The sequence below is a fragment of the Alosa pseudoharengus genome, unplaced genomic scaffold (assembly GCF_046254945.1).
Source record: "Alosa pseudoharengus isolate Yale_2024_CS ecotype anadromous, Long Island Sound unplaced genomic scaffold, YU_APseudo_1.1 YU_APseudo_1.1_scf_24, whole genome shotgun sequence".
Lineage (NCBI taxonomy): Eukaryota > Metazoa > Chordata > Actinopteri > Clupeiformes > Clupeidae > Alosa > Alosa pseudoharengus.
Genome location: NW_027468689.1, coordinates 8,953,023 through 8,964,443, shown reverse-complemented (window position 1 = coordinate 8,964,443; position 11,421 = coordinate 8,953,023). Strand labels below are relative to the sequence as shown.

General features: G+C 50.2%; 1 pseudogene; it reads right to left on the bottom strand.

Moving 5' to 3' along the window:
- Positions 1 to 10,804: 10,804 nt before the first annotated feature.
- LOC143142730 (U6 spliceosomal RNA) lies at positions 10,805 to 10,874 on the bottom strand (annotated as a pseudogene).
- Positions 10,875 to 11,421: the final 547 nt, after the last annotated feature.

Sequence of the window (11,421 nt, the reverse complement as noted above, 5' to 3'; positions counted from 1 at the left end):
TGCAGTATCCATTTACAGTTGATCTGCTGGTACTCAATGCGCCCCTGGTGGCTCGTGAGCAAACAACAGAGAAGAATGGTGTTTCGGCGAAAATTAAATAATATTTTTATGATTAAAAAACGAAAAATGTGGAAACGCTTCACGATTTTGCGTGTCATCCTTGCGCTCGGGTCCGAGGACTCTTCTCTGTGAGGCCAGCCAATCAGAGCCCATGTGGTTAAAAACGAAGATACACGAATCTTTTAAATCTGAAACCGTCCGGAGATTTAGCCAGTCAGATCCCCGTGTGTGTAAAAACGAATTAAACGAATTTACAAAACCGAAGCTGTCCGGAGATTCAGCCAATCAGACCCCCACGACAACCCGAAGGTGTCCGATTTTGAAGCTGAGCGAAAGCCCCTAGGAACGCATAGAGACCACCATACACACACACAGCAAACGCGACGAGAGAGGAGACGTGCTTTTCGGTGAGTCCATAGAACGAATAACTTTATGACATAAAACTATGAATGTACTGAAATGCTCAGAGCAACAGTGTTTTAATGTGTATCTGCATCAAGTTTTAGAATAGTTGTTTGTTCATTTCGTTGAACGCGTTAAAAATAGTTCGGTGGTTTGTTGTTATGCTAGTTATCGTCAAACTTCTGATATTTCGACGGACAACGTTCATCTATTATCAAATAATGTTGTATGTTGGCTATTTAAGCTGTAATGTTGTAATATGGCTATTTAAGCTTGGGAATATGGTTTGCAAGGCATAATTTCGAACATACAAAGTGCTATTCATGGGTTTCATCAGGTCCCTTTACACAGGTGTATTAATCAAGCACCATGCAGTCTGCATTCATAATCAAGGTGCATGATTGTATACACCTGTGGAAAGGGACCTGATGAAACCCATGAATAGCACTTTGTATGTTCGAAATTCCAGTCCCTTTCCACAGGTGTATAAAATTAGGCACCTTGCAGTGTTTCCCACAGAATTTAATTCTATTTGTGGTGGTAGGTTTGCAGAATTAACTTGAATGCAACAGTTTTTAACAAATTAGCGCAGCCTGGTTATGATGCTAACCAGATTTAAGCACAATTTAGTACAACCTGGAAAATCATTGTGAAAGTCTGGAAAGCCTGGAAAGTCAATGTTGATATTGTGGTGGGCCGCCACAAATAAGTCAATGTATGGGAAACACTGCCTTGATTATCAAGGTACAAACAACATTGCATGGCATGTATTGGCAGCCTATATTTAATGTGTGTGTATAATATATATATATATATATTATATGTTATCTTATATATATTATATGTTATCTTTTGTTAGCAGATATGGATGCAAAATTCAAATTAAATGCCTCGCAGCAGCTTGTCCTGCGGCCCTCCCCGGCAGCCGTAGCCTTTATCAAGGCTAAGTTAGACAAGGCTGCCGGTGGCCCGCAGGCAACTGCTGCGAGGGCAAAGAAGCCGGAGGAGGTGGAGAAGGAGGCGAGAGCCCACGTCGTCTCCGAGGGGGGTGACCCTGGGAACGCCAATCTGGTGCTGAGCCACTACAGCATCCAGTTTGGCCGGTACCAGGGTCAGAGCTTCAAGTGGCTCTTGGAGAACGACGTGGGCTTCACTACCTACGTGGTGTCCACCCACCAGCGGGAGCGGGAGACCAAGACCTCCGACAACCCCCTCATGGCCAACAAGGACGCACTCGCCCGATACTCGTGCGCCCACCCAGAGTTTGCTGCCCATCTGAAATTCCACCGGGCGCACGAGGAAGCCCGGGCTCGTGCCAGTCAGCCCGGGCGTGAGGGCGAGGCCCTTGTTGGCTTTGGGTCATTTAAAGAGGACACCCTGAAGGACCTGTACGAATCCTCTGATAAGGGACGCCGAGGGTGAGTGATTGTGTGCTACACACAATGGATTGTGAATTGGTGTATGTTATTATTGTTCACTAATGTGATGGCTGTCTGTGTTGTAGATACGTCAAGTGGCTTCGTAGGAAGACAGCGCAGCCTGGGACGTCGATGGACGCCGCCAAAAAATACATCCTGCGCCGAGACGCGGAGCGACCGACGGCAACAGCTGCTGCTGCTGCACCCCCCCCCACCCCCCGCCCGAGCAGCAGCCGGCCTGCCACGGCTACTGCCACCCCCCACCCGAGCAGCAGCAGCACCACCAGCAGCAGCACCAGCAGCAGCAGCACCACCACCGCTGCGTCAAGGGGGTCGGTCGCTCCCGCCGTCTCGGCTCTGCTTGGCAGGCGTCCCATGGGCCCAGGCGAGCTGCAGGCCAAGGTCAGGAAGCTGATGACCACACCAGCACGGCCTGCAGTTCCAGGTAGTAGCCCTTTTTTTCTGTTTTGCTTGAAATGTTTGATGTATATGTCTTAACAAATGTACTTCTCCATTAGCGCTGTCTACAACTACGCGAGACCAGCCCCCCTCGGTTCCGCCACCCCCCTCCTGTAATGTGACGGACGAGGAGCTGGTCCAAGTGGCCCTTGACGTTGAAATGGGTATCTGCCACCACGCTTCATGCATTACACTGACACATTGTTCCTGATTTTGAGCCATTATTTCAGAATTTGTAAATTAACTATTGTTTTGTATTTGCTTGTGAAGCAAAAGCTGGTGCATAATGGATTGAGGTAGGTTGAGAGGTAAAGTGTCGTGCATGGCCTGCCCCGATGTAGACTGTAGATATAAAACACCATCACCATGATTTATGCTTTTAATGCTGGAAGTGATTTCACTCATTTTCCCATTGGTGAGCGCCCTGCTTGAGTTTAGATTTCACACCTCCACCTCTCCTCCACGTCTATCTACCCTGTTGCATGTCCTGGCTTTTAGCACTAATACACTAATAAATCCACCCCATCTAATGTCCCTCTTCATTGGCTATTGGTAATTTTCAGATTGGTCCGTCTGCATCTGCTCCCCTGTTAAGCTAGGTTGTGTGTTGCGCTGGTTTTTTGTGTGTCCTGTGCCTGAAGTGGATGTACAGGTCCTTCAGGGTGAGAGTCTCCCGCTCCCGGTGGTGACGCCTCCTCCACCACCTCCTCCGGCACCGTCTCCTCTCCCTCCCGCTCGTCATCGTTCGGCTGCTCCACCTACGCGTGTTCCTGTCCGCGCTCCCTCTCCACCGCCGGCGGTGATCCAGGAGCCTCGCCGCGTCTCCGTGGAGGAGACGCCGTCGAGGGAGGCCACCCTGGCTCCAGCGCCGGCACCAGCGAAGAGGAAGAGGAAGGAGAGGCACGTGGAGCAGCCCATTTTGTCCGCTCCTGCTGCGGCTGAGGTAAGCTTGTGACCACGCATCAGCGCAGCTTCCTGCCACGCATCAGCACTGCTTCTTGCCACGCGCACTCTGCAGCACGCCAAAGCCATTCAACCCTTTAACAGCGTGTTTGTCTTGTTTTTTATCTGTGCAGCCAAACATACCAGAGAGCTGGCGGACAGCTCTCTGTCGTGAGCAGCAGGAGTGGGTCGGCCGGGCGCTGTTCACCATGGACAGCAGGGGGAAGACCTCTCTCACCACCGACCTCAACCTGTGGTGGGATCCCCCGCAACCCCGGCCGACATATGCTCAGCCGCCCGCCTCCCCAGCCGCCTTCTTTGCGTGCCGGTTGTTCCTCTGGATGCCCGTCCGTATGTGGGGCGTCCGGCCGGCATGCACCCAGCCTGGCTGCACAAAGCCATTCACAAAGGCTGGGCTCTACAAGACCATCCGGAGGGTCTTGGACATCGACGGCTGGTACTTGATGGCCACGGAGTACCTGGAGTGCCGTCGGTGTCAGAGGAAGGTGGCAGGATGGTCGCAGGAGGTCGTCAGACAGCTGGAGCCGGGACGCCAGTGTCAGTTCCCGGCTCTCCTGACGTACATGCTCTCCTGCGACCGGCGGGTCATTACCATGCTGCGTGAGCGTACTCGGGGGAACAGCGCCACGCAGCTCTACAAGAAGCTGTGTGAGGTCCACAGCGAGTCCTGGATGCGGCGGTCCATGCACTACCTCGGCGTCATGGAACCCTTCACGTCGATGGGTGTCGTGAGCGCGTGCACCCCACCACCACCTATGCCACCCGTCCCTCAACCCGGGTGGCTGTTGACGGTGTACGGCCACGACATCCTCTCCCGTCTCAGCGACGTGAAGGCCCGGGTCACCTCCATCTTCGGAAGAATCCTGAAGATGGATTCCACAAAGAAGGTATGTGAAAGGGCATTATATAGAAAGCAAGGTGTTCTGGTGTTAGGCTGTTTGCTGATTTTGTATCATTCATTCAAACAGGTGACCCGGAAACTCACCGGTGCCGCTGCTGGGACCGCAGCATGGGTGACAAATATCGGGAACGAGCACGGGCAAGTGCTAATGTCCGTGCTCACGGCCTCCGAGGGGGCCCGCCTGTTGCCCATGGCTGCGGGGATTGTGCAGCGGTACCGGGACGCCGGGGTGGAGCCGCCACAGGTCCTCTACGTCGACCGGGACTGTTGTTCCTCCTATGGACGACCGGGGGCAGCTGCTGCCATGTTCGCCGAGTGGGGCGAGCTGGTGGTCCGGTTGGACATTTGGCACCTGATGCGCCGCTTGGCGTCAGGTGTCACAACCGAGAGCCACCAGCTCTACAGGCCCTTCATGCAGCAGCTGTCCTCCGCCATTTTCGAATGGCACGAGGAGGACGCAGCCCGGTTGCAGGACGCGAAGAAGAGGACGCTGGTGGCACAGGGGATGTCCTTCCCGTCGGACGCCGGAGTTTGGAGGCACGTCAGCCGCAAGGAGATGGCCCTCCACTGCCGTCGACGCACGCGTGGAGCTGCGGAGACGGAGCGGCTGATCGATGACCTCCTGAAGATCTTCGGCGGCGATTGGGGACGGGACACCATGGGCATTCCCCTGTTGGACCGGGACCGCATCCAGGCGATCTGGGCGGAGCAGAAGCGCCACCTCCGCTGCATTCAGGACCCGCCGGGTGTGGAGCTGTACACCGAGACGGGCAGGCTGACCAAGGGGGGGATCGATCAGCCTGCCGGTGTACAGATGTGCACGTGGCTCCACATCCCTGGAGTCGTTCCACCTGCACCTCAACCTGTTCATTCCAGGTAAGCTGCACATTACAATTTGTACCGTCAATGTGTTTTCGCTCTCTTTGAAATGCAAAAGTAGTTAATTTCTCCTCTCGTCCTCGCAGGAGACAGTGCCAGCGCCTGGCTGTTCCAGGCTTTTCTCCTGGAAGGGTTGGCGCGGTGGAACGAGGACAGGGCGGCGTCCATGGCGGAGGGACGGCCACTGCTCCGCTCCTACAGTGGCCCCCTGCAGCACTCCCTGGACCAGCTCAGCCAAAGGGTGCTTGGCATGAGTCTGGTTCAGGACTACACCAGGCCCAGGGAGTACACCGGTGAGAAAACGCAAACCGTTTTCAAACGGCTACACCACATACGTCTTACAATATTATTGATTGTTGTGTTTTTTTTTGTTTGTTTTTTTACTTTTGTTGATGTTGGACTGCAGGGGAACTCATTGGTATTGAGTACCTGTACTCCCAGACGGGCGAAGTGCTGCAGGACATCAGCATGGACCCTGACACTCCGGACGCGGATGGGGCCATTCCTCTTGCCCCACCCTCTGAGGATGGATTTGAAGTCGCCCACGAGGAGGTGGATGACCTCACCATCCCGCTTCCGGGCGACTTCACACCTCTGAGGGATCCGCGGTCAGGGACCCCAGCTGATGACGCACCCGCGCCCGAGCCATCACGTCCGACCACCCCTGAGCCCGCACCCCACTCGCCAGGCCGGTCCTCTCCGCCACCTCAGCCAGCTCCTGAGGTGAGTAAATAAACACTGCCCTCACACTGGCAATGCATCTCACCTTTTACACACCCAGTCAGCACCGTTCAGATTCACTACATGTATTCATTCTCTGCCTGTGTGTGTATGCAGGAGTACAGAGGACCGGAAGACCAGCCTGGCTTCCTGGCCGTGGTCAAGCTGGCCACGGCCTTAGTGGGGTTGCGTAGCGACGAGGCCTTGTCCGAGAGGAGGGTGGACGAGCTCATTGAGCTCTACGAGGCCCTGTCACCGTACGACAGGGCCAGAGTTGTCTACCCTCCTCGCCATCGGGACAGGCCAGCTCGGGGGCGCTTCAAGGCAGCAAAATCGGCTCACGCCAGCATCGCTGGTGTGGAAAGCCTGAAACGGTAAGTAAGGCTAAGTTTGAAAAAATAATAATAATAATAATGTGGTAATGTAGCCTAATCTTCAAATGTCACTTATCCATCACGTTTATTATGGTCAATGTTGTTTTTGCAGCTGCCTGGTCGGACAGACCTCTGGGCCTGCCACCTGGCCGAGTGCCAGTCGCGTGGTGGAAGCAGTGTGCACCCAGCTGTGCCACCTCTACCCCTCTGGCACCAGAGTGTACGGCAGGCGGAGGACACGCTGGGACTGCATGCTGCTGCACTATCACCAGATCCGCGACATGGTGCTTGGCCACCAGAGGCTGATGGCTCGGGCGCATATTCAGCTCTTCGAGCTGAATCAAAGGACCCTCTCCCAGTGGTAGGTGAAACGGACATGGTCATTCATTTGTATGAAATGCACAATGTAGATAATGAGTGTTTAATGATATTCAATTATGCTCTCAGGTTCATGAAAACCCAAAGGGAGAAGGAGAGGACTGTGTTGGCACCGGGATCAGGCGCTGCAGCAGAGGGGCGACCACCACCACCACCACGACAACCACCACAACCACCACCACCACCACCACCACCACCACCACCACCACCACCACGACAAGCTGCAGCAGTGGGCTCAGCAGTGTCGGCGGCAGCGGGCTCAGCGGCAGCAGTGGTGGTGGCAGCAGCGGCGGGCTCAGCGGCAGCGGGCTCAGCAGCGTCGGCGGCAGCAGTGGTGGTGGCGGTGGATCGTCCCCGAGCTGAGGTGGTGGTGCACAGACTCATCAGGCCACGGCCGGCAGCAGCACCTCCCCCAGCAGCTGCAGCAGCACCTCCCCCAGCAGCTGCCCCGGCCCGGCCAGCGGCACCACCTCCCCCAGCAGCTGCAGCAGGACCTTATCCCCGGGCCACGCAGTCCCAGGACCTCTTGCAGCCCCGGCAGTGGGTGATGGTGCTCCTCAACACCCCCCCACTCCCCATCCTCCCTCAGACACTTGCAGCGCCACAACTCCTCCCACCAGCGGCACAGCTCCTTCCGCCACTTGCTGCAGCACACCCTGCAACAGCTGGCCCTGCCACTGCTCCTCCTCCCTATGTGCCGTACTCCACCTTGTACTACAGGTGGAGGAAGGGGAGCAGGGCCAAGACTCCACATGTGTGCGGACAGTGTGGACAACCCAGGCGGAAGGAGACTGGACACTCCCGCTACAAGTCGGACACTTTCTGTGCGGCGGCAGCGGGGAGGAGTGTGGAGGACTGGTTGAGGGAGATGCGGGAGAAAGACAAGAGTTGAGCACCGGACTCACTTCACCCTTATGCCGGGGTGCAGTGTATATAGTTCAGTGTGTGTTTTGTTCTTTAGTTCGACCTCCACGAAGACCGGGACCTTGCCGTGGTGTGGAGGCTTCTCACCAACACCGGTCCACACACAGGATGGGATCATGGACAGTTTCGGGGACTTGGTAGCCTCACCTGTATCACACTGTCATACAACTGTCTTCTTCCCTCAGAGTGTCATACTGTCATGCCACTGCATTGTGTACACCTGTGCTTTGACACCTTACACTGCCTATGCACCTGTGCTTTGACACCTCACACTGCTTATGCTGTGATTGATGTGCTGTTTAAAAAAAGCCATGTCTGTTCCTCCCTGATGTGCCGCTGTTGACGTTCTGCACCTGTGCTTATAATTGTATGCCGTGTCTGTTCCTCCCTCCCTGATGTCCTGCTGTTCTAGACCAGGCAGTTGTTCTGCACCTGTGCTTTGACACCTTACACTGCCTATGCACCTGTGCTTTGACACCTCACACTGCTTATGCTGTGATTGATGTGCTGTTTAAAAAAATATTAATAATTGTATGCCTTGTCTGTGATGTGCCGCTGTTCTAAACCAGGCTGTTGTTGTTCTGCACCTGTGCTTACACACCTTACACTGACTGCTGTGATTGACGTGCTGTTTAAAAAAAGCCATGTCTGTTCCTCCCTGATGTGCCGCTGTTGACGTTCTGCACCTGTGCTTATAATTGTATGCCGTGTCTGTTCCTCCCTCCCTGATGTCCTGCTGTTCTAGACCAGGCAGTTGTTCTGCACCTGTGCTTTGACACCTTACACTGCCGATGTTGTAATTAATGTGCTGTAAAAAAAAAACATGTCTGTGTGCCGCTGTTGTTCTAAACCAGGCTGTTCTCTGTGCACACTGCCTATGCTGTGATTGATGTGTGGTTATCTCACCCTGTTATTTCAGGCCCAAGCTACTGTTGTTTTACCCCTTTTTATTCTATTTCTTTTTTAAAGCTCTTTCCACACTGATATGCTGCACTGTCCTGTATCCCGGGCCTTTATTATGCCTTAATTAAGTCCTATGACTTCATATTTTGAATAAACTGTGTCATTTTATACTGTTATCATTGTTGTCCTGTCCTATATCAAACTTAAAAGCAATACAAAAAACATTATATAGAAATATTCTCAAGAAAATGAAGACACAGGAGATGAACCATACTGTAAATGAAAAAGCAATTAATTCCATTACTTGGACATACGAATATGCAAATCAATCATAATTTATTTACTCAATACAACTGTTACAAGCATATTTTAATCATTTTTATATTTATAGAACATTGTTACAACACTTTCAACACGTTTCACAGTAAGCTAACCAAACGTCTTGGGTCGGTCTTCAGAGTCTTCTATGTCGGCCAGCCAATCAGAGCCCATGTGTCTAAAAACGAACATACACGATCTTCTAAAAACAAAGCCTTCCGGAAATTCAGCCAATCAGAGCCCATGTGTCTAAAAACGAACACACACGATCTTCTAAGCCTTCCGGAAATTCAGCCAGTCAGATCCCCATGTGTGTAAAAACGAACATACCCGACTTACTAAAAACAAAGCTGAGCGAAAGCCCCTAGCAACGCATAGAGACCACCATACACACAGCAAACGCGACGAGAGAGACGTGCTTTTCGGTGAGTCCATAGAACGAATAACTTTATGACATATAAAACTATGAATGTACTGAAAGACTCAGAGCAACCGTGTTTTAGTGTGTATCTGCATCAAGTTTTAGAATAGTTGTTTGTTCGTTTCGTTGAACGCGTTAAAAATAGTTCGGTGGTTTGTTGTTATGCTAGTTACTGTATCGTAGGTTTATTGCTATGCTAGTTATCGTCAAACTTCTGACATTTCGACGGACAACATTCATCTATTATCAAATTATGGCGATCTATGCCAGGAAATGTTGTATATTGGGAAAATATGGCTATTTAAGCTTGGGAATATGGTTTGCAAGGCATAATTTCGAACATACAAAGTTCTATATCCATATGTCTCCATGTGTTTATTCATGTGTTTACTCCATGCAAGTGTTTATTAAATTATAGCCCACGTGCAAAAGGAATGCATTTTATCTGTGCATTTGGCATCATATAGCAGGCCTATGCTGCTGTTAATACTGTTCATACACTTAACTGCATGCATTATGCATATATTGCTTGCATGTACAAACAACATTGTATTGGCAGCCTATATTTAATAATATGTTATCTTTTGTTTGCAGATATGGATATCGCAAAATTCCGATTTAATGCCTCGCAGCAGCTTGTCCTGCGGCCCTCCCCGGCAGCTTTAGCGTTTACGGCGCGTCGGGGAGTTCGCCCTCGTCCATTAATTCCGTATAACAGGACACCTCGACGGCTGTTATCCCTTACATAACCTACCAGGAATGTCACTGGATGCATGCACAGCTGGTAGGAGGCCAATACCGCACAAGGAATCCTGCGGTGAAGGCAGGAGTCAGGTGGATGAATAACGTTACGCAGCTATGATGTCGGCATTCAAATTAAAAGTTAAAATTTATATAGCCACTTCTATACACTGATTGGCTCGACTCCGAATGCCAAGAGCCACTTGCAATGGCACTACCGGGCTAGACAAAAGGGCGTGGACCTTGTCCTGTTACACATAGAATTTCAGAATTGTCTGTTATGTTCTCAGAGTATAATTTTCTGGCAGTGTTGACTTTTCAAGTTCAACCCACTGGGAAGAATCACATCTGATCAGTGTTATTTCAAGCTACTGTTGTTTTACCCCTTTAAACCCTTTCCACTTAATGATATGTATGCTGCACTGTCCTTTAACTTCATATTTTGAATTTTGAAAATTGTGTCATTTTATACTGTTACTATATTGTTGTCTTGTCCTTTATCAAATTTAAAAGCACTAAAACATTAATTATATATAGAAATATTCTCAAGAAAATTAAGACACAGAAGATGAGTCATACTGTAAATGAATAAGCAATTTATTTCATACCTGGACAAAGAAATATGCAAATAGTTCATGTACTCAATCATTTTTATATTTATAGAACATATTACAACACTTTACACAAGTTATATATATATAAATATGCAAATCAATCATTGTTCGTATACTCAATACAAGTTACAAGTATATTTTAATCTTTTTTATATTTATAGATCACATTACAACACATTCCACACGTTTCAGAGTATGCCTCCAGCGGGATTCGAACCTGCGAGTAAAGTACCTGTTCTGCATGCTAACCAGACGTCTTGGGTCGGCTTTTCGCTCTACTGCGCATGCGCGGGGCGAGGGACTAAAGAGAGAAGAGTGCGGTGAGTTTTTTTTTCAGGGGCCATGCTAATCTTCTCTGTATCGTTCCAATTTTAGTACATGTACTGCCGTAGCAAGTACAAAAATGGTAGATGTTCGCTCTAGATTAATGCCTGTGGACAGAGACAATCAGATGATTGCCGGTGTTCAATTTGAGACGTGATCTTCGCGGTTGAAAAGCGGATAGGTGAAACAGACAAACAAACATTTTCATTGAGTTGTGGGAGGTATTTTTTATATCTATACAGTTTTTGAATATAACGTTTAATTAAACACCCCTTTCTACGAATACATGTTTTTTTAAGTGTAAGGACAACATAGGCTCGAGCCCAGTGTGCGTTGCATTATGGGTAATGTCGACATGTTTGTCTCCTGTCCGGTTGATTCATACACCGGATCTGCCAAAGCGAGAACCAGCACCCCACTAACCTCTACAGGCTGAAAGAACAAAAGAACAAGACCACACACACCGACCAGAGTAAATATGTGATTTTTTTTTTTTTAGGTTATTTCGTTGGCTGTGTCTGTAATCAGCCCACTCTTCACTCGAGTTGCACTCGTCGTCCAACAGGTGGCATAGAATTGAATTATACCTTCATATTACATCACAATTTATAAATATACGAAG